The sequence below is a fragment of the Ursus arctos genome, unplaced genomic scaffold (assembly GCF_023065955.2).
Source record: "Ursus arctos isolate Adak ecotype North America unplaced genomic scaffold, UrsArc2.0 scaffold_2, whole genome shotgun sequence".
Lineage (NCBI taxonomy): Eukaryota > Metazoa > Chordata > Mammalia > Carnivora > Ursidae > Ursus > Ursus arctos.
The window spans coordinates 59,735,952-59,748,778 of NW_026622874.1; the positions used below are offsets into that span (position 1 = coordinate 59,735,952).

A 12,827-nucleotide genomic window follows, 5' to 3' on the forward strand; every position below is an offset into this window, starting at 1 on the left:
TATCCCTCCATTTAGAATGAACGGATTTCAACATACATATGTACAACGATTTTTTAAAAACCTGTACCTAAAATGAAAATTTCCTCATCTAAAATGCCGGAAATGTGAAGAAGTTAATTAACTCCCGATAAAATCCAGAATGGAAGAGCATGCTTGATGTAATGCTTCAAGAAGACAATGGCAACCATCCAACCAATGATGTTTTTCCAGAAGTACAACCTGTATTCGAAGTGGAATTGCTGTGTTCCTCACTACAGATAAATGGAGCCATCAAATACATATTGTTATCGCAAATGGTCTCTGGAGACACAAACTCACGCTGTAAGAACTAAAACTCAGCGTCTCTTTGATGCCTAATGGGATGCACCATCCTGCTTGAACATGAATTTCCATCTGGAAAGTGACTTTCTTTTATCTTTCTAAGTAGTCTATGTAAGAACATCTTGCAAACCTGCCTTAAAAGATAACAAAGGTAATCACCTTAATTTTAAAACTATTGATACAAATAAATAACTTTCGTTCTGTGCTCTGTGCTTTCAAAGCACACTGTATGAACTCATTGAATGATTTAAACTGGATAAAGCACCAGGCACTCAACAAATTGGATCACTAGTATGGTTGAAACAGCCCTGGCATTGGAGTCGTGACTGCCTCTTGCTAGCTGCGTGATTGTAGAAATTTACATAACTTCTTTGAGCCTCAGTATTCTCATCTATAAATGGGACTAATTCTACCCAAACACTAAGCCTAATGGGAGAATTCAGGTTTTTTTTAAGATTTTATCTGTTTATCTGAGAGACAGAAAGAGAGATCACAGAGGGAGAGTGAGAGGGAGAAGCAGACACACCCCCCACCCTGCTGAGCAGAGAGCCCGACGTGGGGCTTGATTCCAGCACCCTGAGATCATGACCCAAGCTGAAGGCAGTTGTTTAACTGATTGAGCCACCCAGGTACCCCCTAATGGGAGAATTAAACAGATAATACAAAAAAGGAAATCTATGAAAAAACAGCTCACATTATTCTTATGGTGAAAGTCTGATTTCTTTCTCCCCTAATGGGTTCTGATCACCAATTTCCATTTGTAGGGCTTCCTACAAACACCAAGCAATTCTCAGACACCAGCTTAGTGTCGTATAATTTAACTCAATTCCAACATTACCTAATTGGAAATAGTATTAGATTCTGCAGGCTAAGGGTTCAGGTCTGTAAGACATCCCCCACTCTACTTCACATGCCAATTTCAAGTCTAGGTTGTCACCTGTTCCTTCTTAACAAATGGCTATAAATCAGAGGTTCGCATGACCCCCCCCTCCTTAGGTTCGATTAATTTGCTGGAATGGCTCATAGAACTCGTAGAAACATTTTATTTACCTAGACAGTTTATTATAAAAGGATATAACTTCGGAACAGCCAGATGGGAGAAATGCATGATAGAAGGTATCAGACAATACACAGAGCTTCCATGCCCTTTCCATGTGCATCACTCTCCCCAAATCTCTATCTGTTCAACAACCAAAAACCTCTCTGAACCTGTCCTTGTGGGTTTTTATGGAGGCTTCATTACATAGGCATGATTGATTAACTCATTTGCCTTTGGCAACTGACTCAACCTCTAGCTCTTCCTCATCCCCAATGGTTAGGGAGGTGGGACTGAGAGTTCCAAACATCCAATCACACAGTTGGTCCTCCCGGCAGCCAGACCCAACCTTTGGGTGGGGTCTAAAGATCACCTCACAAAAAAAGACACCTTTATTGCTCTCATTACTTAGAAAATTCTATGGGTTTTAGGAGCTCTGTACCAGAAACTGGATGAAGACCAAATATACGTTTACTATAAGTCACAATGTCACACCCCCAACAATAGCAACAAGTCCACTTTCATGTCTATTCAATGCCCTACTGGAGGCCCTAGCAATAAGGCAAGAAAAAGAAATAAAAGTCATATGGATTGGAAAGGAAGAAATAAAGCTGCCTTATTTCTCAGATAAGTTGATCATCTATGTATAAAGTCCTGAAGAATCTATAAAAAATAAATTAGAAGTAATAAACGGGCATAGCAAGCCACAGGACACAATGGGAATGTACAGGGAGAACGTGTGAGGAAATGCTGTTGGGAAGCTCAGAAATCAAAGCAACAGCAAGGCAATTTAGACAAAAAGAACCTAAGACCAGACAGTCAGGGCACGTATCCCATACCCTATTTCATGAGAATTGTATGCACTTGGTTTTGCACATGGTCTATTTTCATAGGCTTGCCTTGAGAGGCAAAATTTAAGTTTCTAAATGAGAGATAAGCTAGTTTGCAAAGTTAGTCCCAATCATGCACACAACCCTAGAGTGATGCGTTCCTTCTGGAAGTCCTGAAGTTCTTCTTGCAACTTGAATGGACAAGAGAGGGCTTCTTCTTGTGAAAGCTACTGAACTTCAGTACGAAATGAATGTTGCTCAGGGTCACCACCTATCTGAGAAAAAAATCAAGAATTTATTATAATGTGATTGACACTTTTAACAGATTTGTTAAATCTTCATGTGATTCTCCAGTGGGAAAGGCTTCCCTGTGTTTACATCAGTAAGTAAATTTTCCTATTGCTACAATAGATTATACATGAGAAATAAGTCTTCTTATTGATTTTGCAAATAACTGAAAGTTTATGAAACAAAGACTTCAGTATTTTGCTGAAAAGAATACAAGAACTCATTATATGAGAAGCCATATAAGTGATCTATGTCATCTCCAACATCAGTAATTTTATATAACAGAAGATTTGGTTACTGGAATTTGGAAACATCCATATACTTGCCCAAACATATCCTGTGTTTTATGAGTTCTAAGATAGATTTTCATGGCACTAACTACTTTAACCCTGTCTTATGCAAAAGCCTGAGACATCAGATTTTGAAATATAATTAATTATATTTTCTAATACACATTTAACTAAGACAACTGTTAAAATAAGAATGTCTTCCCATTTATCACTTAAGATAATCAGACACAGTGGTATGCATACCAACTTGGGAAATACTCTTATAGTGGGAAAAGCACAATAATTGGAGCCAAAATACTTAAATTCAAATCATGGTTCTGCCCCTTAGCAATTATTTGACCTCAAAAAGTTACTTAACATCTGAGCTTCAGTTTCATTTTCAAAAAGGAGACATGTAAAAAAAAAAAGTGTATTTGGGGCTCATCATATCATTGTATAACCAAATACTGCCACATACTCAAGACCTGTCTGCATTTGCGTTTGTGTCGTGTGGAGTCCAAGCAATTACAGTGACTAAAATCTTGCTAGTAGTGCAAATAGAGGAAAATGGGGCAAAAACTGAGTCCCAGGGCACAGGCATGCTAAACTCAAAATAACTGCCCTTTAGGTATCAACACTATAATTCAGGAGTTTTACTTCTTTAAAAATATGACTAATGTTTCATGCCAAGGGAAAACTAGATGATGTTGCAGCATGAATTATCATTGCAGAAGAAAAGTTTTGTCCTTAAACTATTAGAATTCAGGGGTGCCTGGCTGGCTCAGCCAGTAGAGCAAGGGACCCTTGATCTTGGGGTCATGAGTTCAAGCCCCACATTGGGTATGTAGAGATTACTTAAAAAAAAAAAAAACTATTAGAAGAATTTAACATGGTAGCGGCAACAGTCCAAATTATTGTTTGGACATTAGAACCTATCAGACTTCATTGCAACAGCGCTGTCACTTAGGGGATCATTAGGTGACAATCCAATCATCAACATAAATGTAGATGTGAACCCAGTTCTAGAATACCCTTATGTCTGACTTCTAAAGTACTTTCACAATAAAAATACGAGACTAAAAAAATTATGACAGAAGATATAAATATCAGATTATTTCTTATTGACATCAGATGATCATGTCAGATTTACCCTCATCTCACTTTTGCATCTACACAATACATATGATGTTTCAATAAGACATTTATGCATGAGTATATGTGATTGATAAAATCACCAGTAGAGGGAAGAAGTAGGCTAATTATGTGACCAAGAAAAATAAAATTAATGTAGAAAATCACAATTAGATATCAGATTTTCAAGACAGTATCTGTTAAAAGTAGACAACTTTCTTTTTTATTTCGGTAAGAGTTTGCTGATTCACTCTTGGCCCTTAAAAGATAATACATGATTACAGCCCAAGAATGGGAAGCATCTCCCATTCATACAGCGGTGACTAATAAAGCTCTAGGCTTACTCACCTAAGCCTGTGCCCATTCTGCGAGTTAGCATCAGGAACAGAACATCCTCATTCATCTTGGCTTTAACAAAAAGGACGGGACTTTGCCCCCTAATAAGGTGTTTGGAAGCTGGGAAGTTCCACGTATGATTCACCAAGCTCCAACTCCTCTTCTCTAGAATCTTCCTGGTAGTAAGATAGCCGCAACAGTTCTAAACATGGTCCTCAAACACAACATTCACAGATAGAAAAGGGATTGTCTGTCCTGGTATGTCCTCCATAAGAGTGAGAATAACTTTTCCCAGAAAAATCTGAGTAGTGCCCACAACATTTCATTGGCCAGAATTGTGCCACATGCTCACCCCTAAATAAGTAAGTGGCAGTGGACATGGGACTAATCTGAGTGGCTTAAACCAATCAAGACTGAACCCTGAGCAGGAGATAGGGTTACCTTCTGATGAGTCACTGGGGTAAGAGATGGGTCACTGATGGGGACGCCTGGGTGGCTCAGTCGTTAAGCATCCGCTTTTGGCTCAGGGTGTGATCCCGGGGTCCTGGGATCGAGCCCCGCATTGGGCTCCCTGCTCTGCTGGGAGCCTGCTTCTTCCTCTCCCACTCCCCCTGCTTGTGTTCCCTCTCTCGCTGGCTGTCTCTCTCTCTGTCAAATAAATAAATAAAATCTTTAAAAAAAAGAGAGAGATGGATCACTGAGGACAAAAGGGAAGGAAATGGGTACTAAACAGGCATAAATATATAAACAAATAAACCATATCTTCCATTCACCAAAATGCCTGAACAGGACATGAAAAGAATAGTTGGCCAGTTTAGCTCTCTAGAGATTTAACTGGATTATTTTTCATACCTGGGGAGGTTGTCTGCTTTCTAATTATCAAGTAATTTATTGACTATTTTTATAATTCCAGTTAATCTCCACTTTGGGTTTATTAGCTGTACTGGGTTGAATAGTGTCCCCCAAAATTCATGTTCACTGGAACATCAGAATGTGACCTTATTTGGAAATAGGGTCTTTGCAGCTATAGTTCAATTAAGGTCTTACTGGGTGAGGATGGGTCTTAATCCAATGACTGGTATCCTTATAAGAGAAAGCAGAGACACGCAGACACAGGAGAACACCAAATGAGGCAGGCAGGGATCGAAGCGATATGTCTACCAACCAAGAATGCCAAGGATTGCCAGCAACCACCAGAAATTAGAAAGAGGCAAGAAAGGATGTTCCCCTAAAGCCTTCAGTCACCTTGGCCCTGCCAACACCTTGCATTCAGACTACTATTCTTTAGAGCTGTGAGAGAATAATTTTGACTGTTTTAAGCCATTTAGTTTGTAATAGTTTGTTACGGTAGCCCTAGGAAACTAATCCATTAGCTGTATACCTCTTAATCTTATCTTTTAGGGGGTTCCTTTAGAGTTTATAATATTTTTAATTCATCACCATTTACTTCTAAATATTGTTAACAATCTCAGGTATAACTTAAGAAACAACAGTATATTTCAATTTCCCCCTCCCATCCTTTGTGCATCCTTTATGCTATTCTACTTAGGTTATAAACCTCAGAATACCCTATTTTTAAAAAGGTTTTGCTTTAGGGGTGCTTGGGTGGCTCAGTCAGTTGAGCGTCTGCCTTCAGCTCAGGTCGTGATCTCAGGGTTCTGGGATCGAGCCCTGCATCGGGCTCCCTGCTCAGCGGGAAGCCTACTTCTCCCTCTCCCTCTGCCCACCACTCTCTCTGTTTGTGTTCTCTATCAAATAAATAAATAAAATCTTTAAAAAGCAAAGTTTTTGCTTTAAATAACATTTAAACGTATTTTTAAATTAGAAAACCTCATATATATGTATATCTCTACATATTTATCATTTCTTGATTTCTTATTTCTTTTTTGTGGATCTGCCTTTCCATCTGGTATTATTTTTCTTCAGTCTAAAGAGCTTCCTTCAGCATTTATTTTAATGTAGGTCTGCCGGTGACAACTTTTCTCAGCTTCTGATTCTCTAAAGATGTCTTGATTTTGCCTTCATCTTTGAAGAATATTTTTGCCAGAGATAGAATTCTAGGTGGATATGCTCTTCTTCTTAAAATTTCAGCACTTTGAGGCTCGCCTGGGTGGCTCAGTTGGTTAAGTCCAACTCTTGGTTTCAGCTCCAGTCATGATCTCATGGGTCCTGGGATCGAGCGCTGGAATGGGCTCCAGGTTCAGCGGGGAGTCTGCTGGTCTCTCCCTCTGCCCCACTCCCTGCTCTCTCCCTCTCTGTCTCTGAACAAATAAATAAATATTTAAAAATAAATAAATAAATTTCAGCACTTGAAAGAGTGCATTCCATTGTCTCCTGCCTTGCATTGTTTCTGATTAAGAGTCAAGAAATTCTTTCTTTTGCATTACTATATATAGTGTGCCTTTTTTTTTTTTTCCTTCTGGTGGCTTCTAAGACTTTTCTCCTTACTACTGGTTTCCAGCAATTTAATTATTACGTTCCTTTGTGTGGTTTTTCTGTGTGGTATGTATTTTATGTGGGATTCATTTAGCTCCTTAGATAATTAGGTTTGTAGTTTTTATCAAAGTGGAAATTCTTCAGTTCCTGCATTTTGAAATATTTTTCTTCTCCACCCTGTGATTCCAATTACACATAAATTAGGCCACTTGAAATTGTTCCACAGGTCACTGTGGCTACTTGTGATTTTTCCCAGCTTTTCCCCCTCTGAGGTTCAATTTAGATCATTTCTATTGCTGTCTTCAAGTTTACAAATCTTTTCTCTATAGTTTTTAATATTCTAAGTCCATTCGGTGAATGTATTTTTCAGCTCGAGAGTCCATTTGATTCTTTCATATCTTTCATTTTTCTTCTTATATTCATATTTTACATTAAACTTTTTTTTTTTTTTAAGATTTTACTTTTAAATAATCGCTACACCCAACTGGGACTCAAATTCACAACCCCAAGATCGAGGCACATGCTTTACCGACTGAGCCAGTCAGGTGCCCCCATATTAAACCTTCTTAAGGCTTGCTTCATTTGTTTGTTTGTTGTTTGGGATAATCTATGTATTTTTTTCCATTAAATCTTGAGCATACATTTTTTTAAAGATTTCTTTAAAGTAATCTCTACACCCAATGTGGGGCTTGAACTCACAATCCCAAGGTCAAGCGTTGCACACTCCACTGACTAAGCCAGCCAGATGACCCATGCCTTCTTTTTTTTTTTTTTTAAGCAAGTTTAATTTTGTGTTCAGACACAGTTATTTTCAGACCACCTTGAATCTTTTGAGAATTGTTTTTAAGCTTTTTTAGGGTAGACTTTGCATAGGTTTTACTCAGTGGTATTGAGAGGCTTTTCCTCTGGCACCAACCAATTCTGACATCAACTGGATGTCCCACAATGCTATTCAATTCTGTCACTAGCTAGAAATGGTGTCAGACTTCACAGGTGTCAGGGCTCAGTCTCACCAGAATGTCCCTGCTTCAGATGCCAGCAGCAAGTATTGGGTCCTGAGGTTATCCCCTGCTTTCTGTTCAACTTGGCTCCAAAGTCAGACACCCCCCCCCCTTCAGGTTCCATAATTTGCTAAAATGACATAAAACTTGGGAAAGCACCTTACTCACTATTACTGGTTTATTCTAAATATACGTCAGGAACAGCCAGATGGTAGAGATGTAGAGGGAAAGGTACATGGGCCCAGTGGGGGAGGGAGGCACACCACCCTCCCAGCACATTGATATGTTCACCAACCCAGAAGCTCTTCAAACTCCATTGTTAAGGGGTTTTTATGGAAGTTTCACTATGTAGGCATAGCTGATTAAATCATTGCTCATTGGTGACTTAATCTCCAGTCCATTTCCCTTTCCCAGAGGTTGAGCAGTGGGACCAAAAATCCTATACTTCTAATCAAGGCTTGGTCTTTCTGGCAACCTGCCCTCATCCTGAAGCTATCTAGAGGTCTGTCAATAGTCACCTCATTAGAACAAAAGACACTCTACTGCCCTTATCATTCAGGAAATTCCAAGGGCTTTAAGAGCTCTGGGCTTGGAACCAGGGACAAAGACCAAGTGTCTTTCTCAGATACCACAGGTATGCTGGTAACTGTTTAACATCCAATGCTCTAGGGGAAAATAAAATCCTGATTTGTAGTGTCTGTCCCGTATGCTGATTTCCTTGGTGTAAATATTCCAAAATGGCGGATGTCTGGCCACCCACACAATGTCCCTGAAGGTGCAGTTGGGAAGAGATGTGCACGATTGGCTCTCACAAACTAGTGTGAGCCAGCTCCAACACACCACTCGCTTTACTCTGGTCCCCTGTAGCCCTAAAATGAAAGCATAAGAATCTTGGGATCTCTACTGAATGCATGGGTGTTGGAAGAGGTCCTCCACTCTGAATGGTGAGAAACTGAACATCTGCCCATCCTGTGTGAGCTCTGAGAATTGCTCATCATATCTTTCCGGTCACTGCTCCTTCTCTCAGAATTTTGTTTGCATAGGCTCCATGGAGTTTTATTCTACACACGTACAGCTCAGTGTTCAGCCATGGTTTCAAGAGGAAACCTTAAGATTTCTGAATCCTTCTCTTTCTACCTCCCTTCTCTCTAGTACTCTGCTTTACGTACCCACACCACCTTCACCTGCCTGAACTCTGTCTCCTCAGCTCGGTGAGACAAAGGGACCTTCTTGGGTTTCCCACCTCTGCACCATGTTCTAGAAAGTGCCTTCAGGCAGGAAACAGGGTTAATAATTGTAGGACTCACCTTGCTTGCTCCCTTTCTCTCAGAGATCACAATTCTGTGCTGCCTGTGGCACCACGTCCAGAGCAGTTGCTCCTTACTCTTTGTCCAATTTTCGGGGCTCCCTACAGTGGGAGTGCAAGTCTGCTGTCCGTGACCCCATTGCTGCCAGGAGAGGGAGTCATCTGCCTGTTCCCACTTAAGTAGGGCAGGTTCCTTTCTTACAGAGAGATCCCACATTTCAGATTTCATGTTTTCCTTTTTACAGAAAAGGAGCTTCCCTTAGTTCTGCTTTGACGGAAACCATCGGCCTGCCACACTTGCTTTAGTGACGGGCTTGCCCGCCCACCCTGGAGTGAGTCTTGCGAAGCCAGCCTTCTGGAAGAGGCACCGTTCATCTGGGCTGTCCAACCAGAGCACAACCACCTCAGCAACAGACCTCAGTACCATCCTCAGGTTACCACCCGGACCAGCATTAGCCATAACAATATGGGGAGGAGGGCTTTACCTCAGGAGATTACAAAATCGGCAGGAGGACTAATTCCAAGTAACTCAACTCACCTCAGCAAATGAGAGTGAAGGACAGTTCGTTAACAATTAGTTGGGCATAAAACAATAATTGCTTATGACTTTTTTTTATATTAACTTCAACATTTTCCTTGTAAGTAAAGTGGAAAAATCGTGAGCCAAGCATGCCTAAGAGGCTCGTGTCTGTTCTGGAACAATCTCAATTTCCCTTATTTATTTTTATTTATTTATTTTTAAGAGAGAGAGAGCAAGAGCGGGGGTGGGGGGCAGAGAGGGAAGGAGAGAATCTTCAGCAGCGTGAGCTCAGCACAGAGCCTAACAGGGGGCTTGATCTCAGGGCCCTGAGCTCATGACCTGAGCTGAAATCAAGAGTCCAACGCTTAACTGACTGAGTCACCTGGGCGCCGCCCCACCCCCACTGCCCGATTTCCCTTTTTTAGCAGCACTGCCTAGCTTGGCTGAGCCTCTTCTGAGTGTCCCATGCTGTTCTTGCTCTATGTGAGTCTGGGCTGGACACCTCTTGATCAGTGCCTTTTCTTTCTTCCAACATGCTCTGCAGAATGCCCCCCCCCCCCACGGTTACCTGTCATCCCAGAACGGCCTGCTTCTTACTGGTGTGGTGTAGTCCTTTCCCGTGGCTGCTGTGACAAGTTACCCCAAGCTTGGTGGCTTTAACACAACAGGAATTTAGTCTCTCCCAGTTCTAGAGACCAGATGTCTGAAATCAGTTTCACTGGACCCACATCCAGGTGTCGAGAAGGCCGCACTCCCTCCAGAGGCTCTCGGGGAGAACCTGTTCTCCGTCTCTTTCAACTTTCAGTGGATGCTGGCATTCCTTGCCTTGTTCCAATTTTGGAAGCCAGCAACTTTAAATCTCTCTCTGCTCCTTCTTCACCTCTCTTTCTCCTCTGCATGTATCAAGTCTTCCTCTGCCTCTCTCCTATGGGGACATTTGAGATGGCGTTTGGGGCCCACTTGGATAATCCAGGATAATCTCCTCACCTCAAGATCCTTGAAAACAGCTCAAAGGCTCTCTTTCCAAATAAGGTAATACTTACAGGTTCCAGGGATTACGATGTAAAGGGGGAGGGACATCTTCTATCTTCCACCTGGGGAGTTCATGTCTGTGTATATTCCTTCAGTCACTGCTGAATTCTGTGAGCCTAGGCTTCTGGCTGTGGCACTTTGGGGACAACATCTAAAGAAAGAGAATCCTAGAAAAAATGAACTGAGGAGGAATATGGCTGCTGTGGGCCCCTGTGTAACATTATTAAATTAAATACCCTTTCTGTCTGCAGTAATTAAAGATTTTTCTTTCCTGCACTTTGGACTCACTCTAGTCACGGTTACCCTATGTCTATAAGAAGTCCAGTGACATATCCCAGAGTGTTCAGGGGCACTACTACCTCCATTTGTTACAGGATCTTCATATATTCTAGAACAGTGCAGTCTCTTAGCCTCAAGAGAGCCTAGACCCGCAAGGCAAGGCTCACAGCCACCCTTAGTCACCTGAGAGTTTAAGCGGAGAGGAAAAAATAGAAAATGCAAAAAGAAACATTCTGGGATACAGACAAATTGAAAGAGAGGAAAAAATAATAAAGAAGGGAAAATAAAGGGAAAAAATAACCTCATTTTGAGGGAAAGAGTCAACAAACAAATTGACAAGCATTTAATGAGCAACCATAATACACAGAATGTACTAGGCCCTGTTGAGGGAAAGAAAACAAGTATGACATCCTCCACGCCATCAGAGGGTCTCCAATCTAGGAAAACAGAGATGAACTTAAGAGCCCCAAAGAGGCAGTGACAAGAAGGGGCAAGACACATAAAACCGACGCAAGTCAAACTGATAGACCTTGGCAACAGATGGGTTGTGGGAGCAGAGAAAGAAGAAAGCATTGTCGATGACCCATGACTGTGACGTTTGCAGCCTGGTCCCAGGGGAGCAGGGGGAGGAAGAGCAGCTGGTTTGGGGTGGAGACTGGGAATTGCTGGGTTTGAAGAGGGACACCAGACAGCAGGTGTCACTCTACTCCCAGGCTGAATATCACAAAGCAGCCACTGAGCTATCAAAGGACCATAAAAAGCTATGACCTTTTATAGTCACCTCCTGGCCTGGGCTCCTGTCCTGACTTTGTCTCCTGCAGGGATGGTACAGAACCCAGCAAGCGTTAGAGACTCACGCTGTGTTACAGACGTCCGCGCTGCTGGTGACTCCTGGGAGCTCTACGCTCTGAAATCCCACCACTGAGGATTTTGATCTTGGCGAAGGTAAGGCCTTCTACCAGGGGTCACAGGCTCATATGCCTTGGAGTTACCAAGGATGATATCAGGCGGAGAAGTGAAGTCCGTGCAAACTAGATTGTGTGCCCTCCCTAAAGACATTCAAATTCAGAAATTTACAAACAATCGCTGTGCTGGCGAAACTAAATACATCTTGGCCAACCACCTTGCAACTTATGACTTAGGCCCTTCTCTCAAAGGATATGTTGACAGACACCTGACAGCCAAGTCTTGGATGCGTTAGGACATGGGGGTGGGGGCTGGGGGAGTACATATCAGAATATCTAGATCAAGTAAGGCCTCTGTATACACAATTTGTTTCTTTTGCCCATTCAAAGGGCTCCAAATGCCCAACAGTTGGAGACACAGTGCCAGATGTTCCAGAACGGGCATGGTCCGGCTCTGCCCTCATGGAGCCAGTGAACACGGGGGCATATTATCTGATTCAGTGTCCCCAAACCTCAGACATTCATGAAGGTTCCTACCTTCATGGTTTTGCCATATCACCTAGACTGACTTAACCCTTTCCTTTAAGTAGATCTTAAATTAATTCACTTTTTTATTTAGATTCCTGCTTTAGACTTTTCCTAAGAAAGCCTGCATGCAGTTTGGTGCTTCAGAGTACAGGCTTTGAGTAAATAAGCCCCGAGTTCCCATCTAGACTCTGTGACCTTGCTCTAATCACTTCCACTGTCTGAGTTTCTGTTTTCTCATCTCTGTGATAGAGAGAACCACACCTGCTTCCCACCAATGCCTTGAGAATTTGTGACAGGACATTTAGGTCACCCATGAAGTGATGCAGCTGTTAACCCTGCCATCCCCGCTTGGCGTGTCCCATCCCAGAGTGAGCTGGTGGGAGGTCCAGAGCCGGGACCTGCTGCCCGGGCCGGGATGCACGCTCACAGGGAGTGACCCACTGCTGCCCAGACCCGCCAGCCTCTCCTGCCAGCAAGCCCTGGAGGGTCCTGAGGCTCATCCCTCCTCTCCCACCTACCTTCAAAGTGCATGTGATGGCTAGGCAACCACCATGTTATATTGAGGAAACCCTGGGTGCACAGGTGTTGAGGAATGTGCCATGAAACACA

The 12,827-nt window shown here is 42.3% G+C and overlaps 1 long non-coding RNA gene across 1 annotated transcript in view; it reads right to left on the bottom strand.

The window, feature by feature from the left end:
- Nucleotides 1-12,827, bottom strand: part of LOC113268664 (uncharacterized) — a 28,994-nt gene that overhangs the window by 6,570 nt on the left and 9,597 nt on the right. Inside the window, exons 4-5 of the long non-coding RNA XR_008960491.1 lie at nt 10,518-10,657; nt 10,043-10,399 (exon numbers count right to left, since the gene is read on the bottom strand). This is a non-coding gene — a long non-coding RNA (uncharacterized LOC113268664). The remainder of the gene's footprint in view (nt 1-10,042; nt 10,400-10,517; nt 10,658-12,827) is intronic.